The sequence below is a fragment of the Cervus elaphus genome, chromosome 16 (assembly GCF_910594005.1).
Source record: "Cervus elaphus chromosome 16, mCerEla1.1, whole genome shotgun sequence".
NCBI classification, from domain to species: Eukaryota; Metazoa; Chordata; class Mammalia; order Artiodactyla; family Cervidae; genus Cervus; species Cervus elaphus.
The window spans coordinates 18,532,988-18,541,555 of record NC_057830.1 but is presented as its reverse complement, the minus strand read 5'-3'; positions in this window follow the sequence as shown (position 1 = coordinate 18,541,555).

Here is an 8,568-nt window from a genome sequence, read left to right as displayed (position 1 = left end):
GAGAGGAAGGATACTAAAAAGTATATGCTTTCAAGCTGAACATACATTGTACCATTTATATTAACTATTTTGTAACAATATAACATTCATGAATTTTTAAGTTTTAAAAATCTGGTGAATTACTAGAACCCCTTGCTAGTTTACACATATTAAGAAGTCTCAAAACTTACCCAATCCAAATGTATAATATCCTTAATAACTCAATGACTCATTTGCATTCTCTATTTATTAATTATGGTCCCACTCAAATATTGTTCACAACAGAAAATAATTCCGTTCAAGATGAATTCTATCTGAGAAAAGCATTTCTGTTTATAATAAAATTCATTTTAAGATAATTTATTGATGTGTTATGCCCATATAATTTTCATGAGAATTTACTGCAAGATTCCTGTTTAATTTTTAAAATATTCAAAATAAGCTGTACTCATTAGAGAACAAAAGCTATCATTCTGTGTTTTTGAGAGTGCTTGATTTTAAATCAATTGAGATATACATTTCCAGCTCTTTTATATGTGTAGGGTGAAGACAATGAAATTCTGTCAGCAAATTATTTTTAACCTTTGAATGAGTTTTACATCTGTGTCTTATATATGTAGAAATCAAAATAACTATTTGTTTTAGTTAATTCAACTAGTGTGTTATTTTAAAATTGAATACATAGTTAAATAATTTATATACTGTGGATTCAAAATGAAGATGCTTGCTTGAATGTTTCATTTTTTTAATACATTTATATCATAAAACTTGATGCTAATCGAAATATATTTCCTATATTTATTTTTGCTAATTGCCTTTTAAAAGTGCAAGCCATGGCCATTCAATAAAAAATAATGACCAAGTACCAAGTATATGTTTACTAGTAATATAAACAATTAATATTATTAATCATTTAAATTCATATGGTGCAATGTATCATAGTAGTATCTGGATTTAAAATTTGTACATCCCACCCTCGCCTTCTCCCACAGAGTCCCAAAGTCTGTTCTGTACATCTGTGTCTCTTTTTCTGTTTTGCATACAGGGTTATCGTTACCATCTTTTTAAATTCCATATATATGCATTAGTATACTGTATTGATGTGAGGGTGGGATGTTCTGAGAGAATAGCATTGAAACAAGTATACTATCAAGGGTGAAACAGATCACCAGCCCAGGTTGGATGCATGAGACAAGTGCTCAGGGCTGGTGCACTGGGAAGACCCAGAGGGATGGGATGGGGAGGGAAGCGGGAGGGGGGATCGGGATGGGGAACACATGTAAATCCATGGCTGATTCATGTCAATGTATGGTAAAAACCACTACAATATTGTAAAGTAATTAGCCTTCAACTAATAAAAATAAATGAAAAAAAATTGTACAGTTACTGACCACAGGTCTTACTGAAATTGCTTATCTTCTCTAGTTACTGAAAAAGCTGGCTTAAAACCCAACATTTAAAAAATTAAGATCATTGCATCCAGTTGCATCACTTAAGGGCAAATAAAAGTGGAAACAATGACAGATTTTATCTTCTTGGTCTCCAAAATCACTGTAGACATTGACTGCAGCAGAAAATTAAAAGACACCTGCTATTTGGAAGGAAAGCTGTGACAAAACTAGACAGCTTATTGCAAAGCAGAGATGTCACTTTGCTGACAAAGGTCCATATAGTCAAACTATGGTCTTTCCGGTAGTCATGTACAGGTGTGAGAGCTGGACCATAAAAAGGGCTGAGCGACAAAGAATTGATGCTTTCAAAATGCGGTGCTGGAGAAGATTCTTGAAATTCCCCTGGACAACAGGAGATATCAAACCAGTCAATCCTAGAGGAAATCAACTTTGAAAATTCATAAGAAGCACTGATCCTAAAGCTCCAATACTTTGGCCACCTAATGCAAAGAACCAACTCATTGAAAAACATCTTGATGCTGGGAAAGACAGAGCAGGCAGAGAAAGGGGTGAGAGAGGATGAAATGGTTGGATGGCATCACCAATTTAGTGAACATGAATTTGAGCAAACTCCAGAAAATAATGAACAGGGAAGCCTGGCACTCTGCAGTCCATGGGTTTGCAGAGTCAGGCATGACTTAATAAATAACAACAAAGGTTAGAGTCCTGATAACTCTATTTATGAACCTGTGGTTTTGTAAAGTGTATATATTTTTTCTTACAAAGTCTCTCCTTTTATCTTTTGCTTTAGTTCCTCGCTCTTATATCAGTTTTTCAAGATTCAGCTCAAATGTCTAGAAAACCTCCCAAAATACCACTAGTGACTCATATAACATTTAAAATCATTTTAATAAGAAATATAATAAAATCCCATTGAAGGATCTTTAAATATTATATAAAAACATAAAGTAGATGAAAATTGTCTGCCTTTCATAGGGAAATAATCGATTGGACTTTTATAAAGAGATGGCAAATTGAAACAGCATCAAACACACTCTTTCACACAATTTATTTTGCATGATTGAAATAAACAAGGAAAGGTAAAAACAGATTAACTGCAATGGAGGTGTCAGATGCTATGCAGAATTGCATCCAAATGTCATAACATTTCAGTTATGCCCTTTAGATACAGTAAAGATACAAGTAAGTAAAGAAGAGCTCCTTAGCTTAAATTTCTCAGATTTTTTTAATTGACCAGATATAAAATTAAAAATGGGTAGTAAATATATTTTCCTGTAAGAAGAGTTGGGACAGAGCATAGATGTTGAGTTTTATGGTTTCTGGTTTATTGAGTTTTTATGGTTTGGTGACATTAAATATCTATTGGCTGTTTTATTCAACCATTGTATACAGAAATTTAGGAAAGATTCTGTTTTCTCTGGCAAGGTTCAAATCCTTAAGCATTAATGACCACCTCAGACAAGCTAAGTATTATAAAGACCGAAGTCTAGAGCAAGACACAGATCAAAGTTTTGTCTATTCCTAATTATCTGAAGTTGAACAAGGTATTTCTCTCTCTGAAACTTAGTTTCTTCACAATTGAAGTGGTGATAATAATAGTGGGTACCTTGCAGTGCTGTTTTGAGGATTAAATGAAGTATATTATCATATATAAATATATATGTATATATCACTTAGAACAGTGCCTGGCACAGAGTAATAGTAAGCACATGTAAATTCTAGTTTCAACCTTCTTATACTGTTGGTGGGAATGCAAACTAGTACAGCCGCTATGGAGAACAGTGGGGAGATTTCTTAAAAAACTGGCAATAGAACTGCCATATGATCCAGTAATCCCACTTCTGGGCATACACACCGAGGAAACCAGATCTGAAAGAGACACGTGCACCCCAATGTTCATCGCAGCACTGTTTATAATAGCCAGGACATGGAAGCAACCTAGATGCCCATCAGCAGATGAATGGATAAGGAAGCTGTGGTACATATACACCATGGACTATTACTCAGCCATTAAAAAGAATTCATTTGAATCAGTGCTAATGAGATGGATGAAACTGGAGCCCATTATACAGAGTGAAGTAAGCCAGAAAGATGAAGAACATTACAGCATACTAACACATATATATGGAATTTAGAAAGATGGTAATGATAACCCTATATGCAAAACAGAAAAAGAGACACAGATGTACAGAACAGAATTTTGGACTCTGTGGGAGAAGGCGAGGGTGGGATGTTTCGAGAGAACAGCATTGAAAAATGTATATTATCTATGGTGACACAGATCACCAGCCCAGGTTGGAGGCATGAGACAAGTGCTCGGGCCTGGTGCACTGGGGAGACCCAGAGGGATCAAGTAGAGAGGCAGGTGGGAGGGGGGATCGGGATGGGGAATACATGTAAATCCATGGCTGATTCATGTCAATGTATGACAAAAACCACTACAATATTGTAAAGTAATTAGCCTCCAACTAATAAAAATAAAAGAAAAAAAAATTCTAGTTTCACTGTTAGTTTATGAAAAGAGTGCTCTAGCTATAGTGCTTTTGGTTTGTGTTTTAAAATGCATGAGGGTATTTATAACTATATCTTATTCCATTCAACCCTCTCTCTTTTTATATCTATTATGTCCAAGCAGATTAAATAAATAATAATTTGTTTATATTTACATGCATATATTTTTCTTTTTAACTTTGGCACTTCCTGAATGTTGTTTAGTCAATCTAATCTGGTACTATATAAACTGTATATTTTACATGAAAGTTGGAATAATGAGCAACACTTCCATGGAAATCATCCAACGTCAATGAGAATGTTGTTGTTCGGTTGTTAAGTCATGTCCTGTGAACTGAAGCACGCTAGCTTCTTTTCTTTCACTGTCTCCAGGAGTTTGCTCAAACCCATGTCCACTGAGTTAGTGATGCCATCCAACCATCTCATCCTCTGCCACACCCTTCTCTTCCTGCCCTCAATCTTTCCAATGAGTTGGCTCTTCACATCACGTAGCCAAAATATTGGAGCTTCAACTTCAGCTTCAGTCCTTCCAATGAATATTCAGGGTTGATTTCCTTTAAGATTGGCTAGTTTGATCTCCTTGCTGCCCAAGGGACTCTCAAGAGTCTTCTCCAGCACCATAGTTTAAAAGCATCAATTCTTCAGTGCTCAGTCTTCTTTATAGTCCAACTCTCACATCCATACATGACTACTGGAAAGACCATAGCTTTGACTATACAAATCATTGTCAGTAAAGTGATGTCTATGCATTTCAATAGGTTGTCTAGGCTTGTCACAGCTTTCCTTCCAAGAAGCAAGCATCTTGCAATTTCATGGCTACAGTCTACATCCACATTGATTATGGAGCCCAAGAAAACAAAATCTGTCATTGTTTCCACTTTTTTCCCTTCTATTAAAAGTGATGAGAATGGATGCCATGATCTTAGTTTTGTCAGAACCCTCCAGTATGACCCATCAATCTTGGGTGGCCCTGCATAGCATGGCTCATGACTTCACTGAGTTACCCAAGCCCCTTTGTCACCACAAGGCAGTAATCCCTGAAGGAATCAATGAGAATACTGAAACCTAATTAATTTACTAAGTGTCAAATAATAACATATGGTATACGCCCCATATGATAGGAGTATGTCTCATTAAGATGGGAGACATTAAGAGGCAGACATTTTCTGCATTACTAGATAGTAATCATTACATCAGGTCATTCTTCAATGTCTTGATAACAGTTTAATTTGAGTTCTTCAATTTTGAATATGTTGAAGTTGACAGCATAATCTCTTGAGAATTAATGATACTACACTATTTACTGTAACAGTATATAGTGATCTATTTTAGTTTAAAGATGTAGGACCTAACAGATATAGAGAATATTCTCCCAACAGCAACAGAATATACATTCCTGTCCAGGACCAATCATATGTTAGGTCACAAAACAAATCTAAACAAATATAATAAACTTGAAATCATACCAAGTTATCTTTTCCAGCCACAGTGTAATAAAACAAGAAATCAATAACAGCAGTAAAATTGAATATTTCACAAATATGTGTTTTTAAACAACTGATAAGTCAAAGGAGAAGTCAAAGGGAAAATAGGAAATATCTTGAGATAATTGAAAATAAAAAGACAAAATATCAAAACTTATGAGGTACAGCAAAGCGGTACTAAGATGATAATTTTAGCAATAAATGCCTACAATAAAAATGTAAAAAGATCTCAAATAAACTACACCTCAAGTAACTAGGAAAAGAAGAACAAAATAAGTCTAAAGTTAGTAAAGGAAAAAAATAATAAAGGTTAGAATAGAAATTGGGAAAATAAGGAATAAAATAAAACAGAAAAATCAATGAAACTGAGTTGCATTTTTAAAAAGATGATTGACAAATTGTTAGATAAACATTTTTTTCCTGTTTTAACAGATTATTTACCAATATGTCACTTGAAACATCATATAAATAAAGCCCATATACTAGAGTGTCAAACACTGTTCCAGTAAGAAGTTCAAGGATGTATTTAGGGCTATTTTAAGAAACTGGATTACTTTAGCTCTTATGAAAAAAGCAATTCAAAGACTGGTTTCCAACTCCTGCTATGATTTAACAACAAAAGCAGAAAAGAGAGTGTTCTTTTTTAAAAAAAGATACTCAAGTGCTTTTTGAAGGACTTATTTTAACTCTCTTCACTACATACATACTCCTACAAATTACTCAGGAATCAATATGAAAAGTAATCCTTCACCTACATTAGGAACTTAGTAACTATTTGTTGGATGAATGAATCTACTACTTTAATCTAAGCTATTTTCAAAGTGTTTAACTTAGAACAATAATAAATATATCAAAGTTTTTGCTTAGTCCACATCACAGTGATTGTTACAAACACTACATGATAAATTAACAGATGTTCAACATCACTCATCATTGGGGAAAAGCAAATCAAAACCACAATGAGATAACACCTTATACCTGTTAGAATGTCCATCATGTTTTAAAAAAAGATACATTTGGTGAGAACATGGACAAATTGAACCCTTATATACTGTTGGTAGTGCAACAACAACAACAAAATAGAAATACTGTATGATCCATCAGTATCACTTGTACATAAAATCCAAAGAATTTAAATCAGGATCTTTAAGAGATATTTGCACTCCTTGTTCACTGCACCATTATTCACAGTAGCCGAGATGTGGAAACGATCTAAATAAATGTTGTTGAATTAATGGATAAAGAAAATACATACAATAGAATACTATTCAGCATTAAAAAGAAGTAAAATTTTCCATATATCACATCAAGGATGAACCTTATGATAAGTTCCATAAACTAGTCACAGGAGAGCAAATACTATATGATACCATTTATATGAGGCATATTAAATAGTAAAATACATATAGATAGAGGAAGAGAGTAAAGTAGTAGTTGCCATGCCGGGGTGAGGGGAATGAGGAATTGCTGTTCAAAGGAAACAGAGTCACTTCTGCAAGTTGAGTAAGATCTAGAGATCTGTTTTTCAACAATGTGCCTATGTAGTGCTTAACAGTAGTATATTGTACACCTAAAAATGTGTTAAGAATGTAGATTTCATGATAAGAGTTCTTAACACAATAAAAGCAAAACAGATATATACACTTCTCTCTCTCTTACACATAAATACTAATCTCATTTTAAATCAAGTTTATTACTAAAGAATTTTTGATAACCCTTAGCTTATCAGATAAAAGGGAAAATCTTGTGCAAACTATATTTCTTTTAATTTGGAAGGTTACTATTATGTAACATGCATTTGTCTTATTCACTTTTATTTTCATTGAAAGGCAATGTATTTGCTGCAGGATACTTATTCCTGAGGCATATTCTTTGCCAAGTCACGTTTATTAAGTACATCTTTATATTTTTATGGAAGTTTTGATCCATCCAACATCTTAAAGTTGTGCATGATGTTTTAATTTGTCTCTCTAGTTTATGAGCCCAAGTCTTATGTCATGGGCAACTGTGGTGTCTCTAATGCAGCCAGCATTCTGAGGCCCTCAAATGGCAGAATATTGCAATCAAAATTTTTGTTGGAATCTATTATGAAAATTAATTGCTTCAAGATACAGCACCATGACACCTCGTGTGTATAACAATAAATATTCCTCTGACAAAGGCAGCTTACATCTTTACTTTTTAATAATTTTGTGCTCTATAGCAGGCATTTTGTATACTCTTTATCTTTATAAATTTGAATCAGTTTTAAAAATTAAGAAAATTTCTCTCTATAATCAGTCAGGTTCTGTTATATTTTTCTATAGTTAAAGCAGTTCCAAAATCTTAGTGCCTTAAAACAGCATGTCTGTTTCTTATTTTATGTGACTATTTCTGAACAAGATTCCACCATCCATACCATCTTTGTATCCACTATAGGAGAAAGACATAGTTGGAAATTGTGCCTTGATTTTTAAGTGTTTCCACCCAGAAAAGACCCACATTATACCACTGTTTAAGTTTTATTGGCCAAAATAGGTCCCATGGCCACATTTAACTTCAAACAGACAAACAAACAAAAATGGTGAAGTGCAATCCTTCACCTAAGATCATAACATCTGGTCCCATCACTTCATGGCAAATAGACATGGAAATAGTTGAAACAGCAGCTGACTTTATTTTGGGGGACTCGAAAATCACTGAAGATGTTGACTTCAGCCATGAAATTAAAAGATGCTTGCTCCTTGGAAGAAAAGCTATGACCAACATAGACAGCATATGGAAAAGCAGAGACATTACTTTGCCAACAAAGGTCGGTCTAGTCAAAGCTATGGTTTTTCCAGTAGTCATGTATGGTTGTGAGAGTTGGACTATAAAGAAAGCTGAGCACTGAAGAACTGATATTTTTGAACTGTGGTGTTGGAGAAGACTCTTGAGAGTCCCTTGGACTGCAAGGAGATCCAACCAGTCCATCCTGAAGGAAATCAATCCTGAATATTCATTGGAAGGACTGATATTGAAGCTGAAACTCCAATACTTTGGCCACCTAATGTGAAAAACTGACTCATTTGAAAAGACCATGATGCCAGGAAAGCCTGAAGGCAGTTGGAAAAGGGGACAACAGAGGACAAGATGGTTGGATGGCATCACCAGCTCGATGGACATGAGTTTGAGTAAGCTCCAGGAGTTGGTGGTGGACAGGG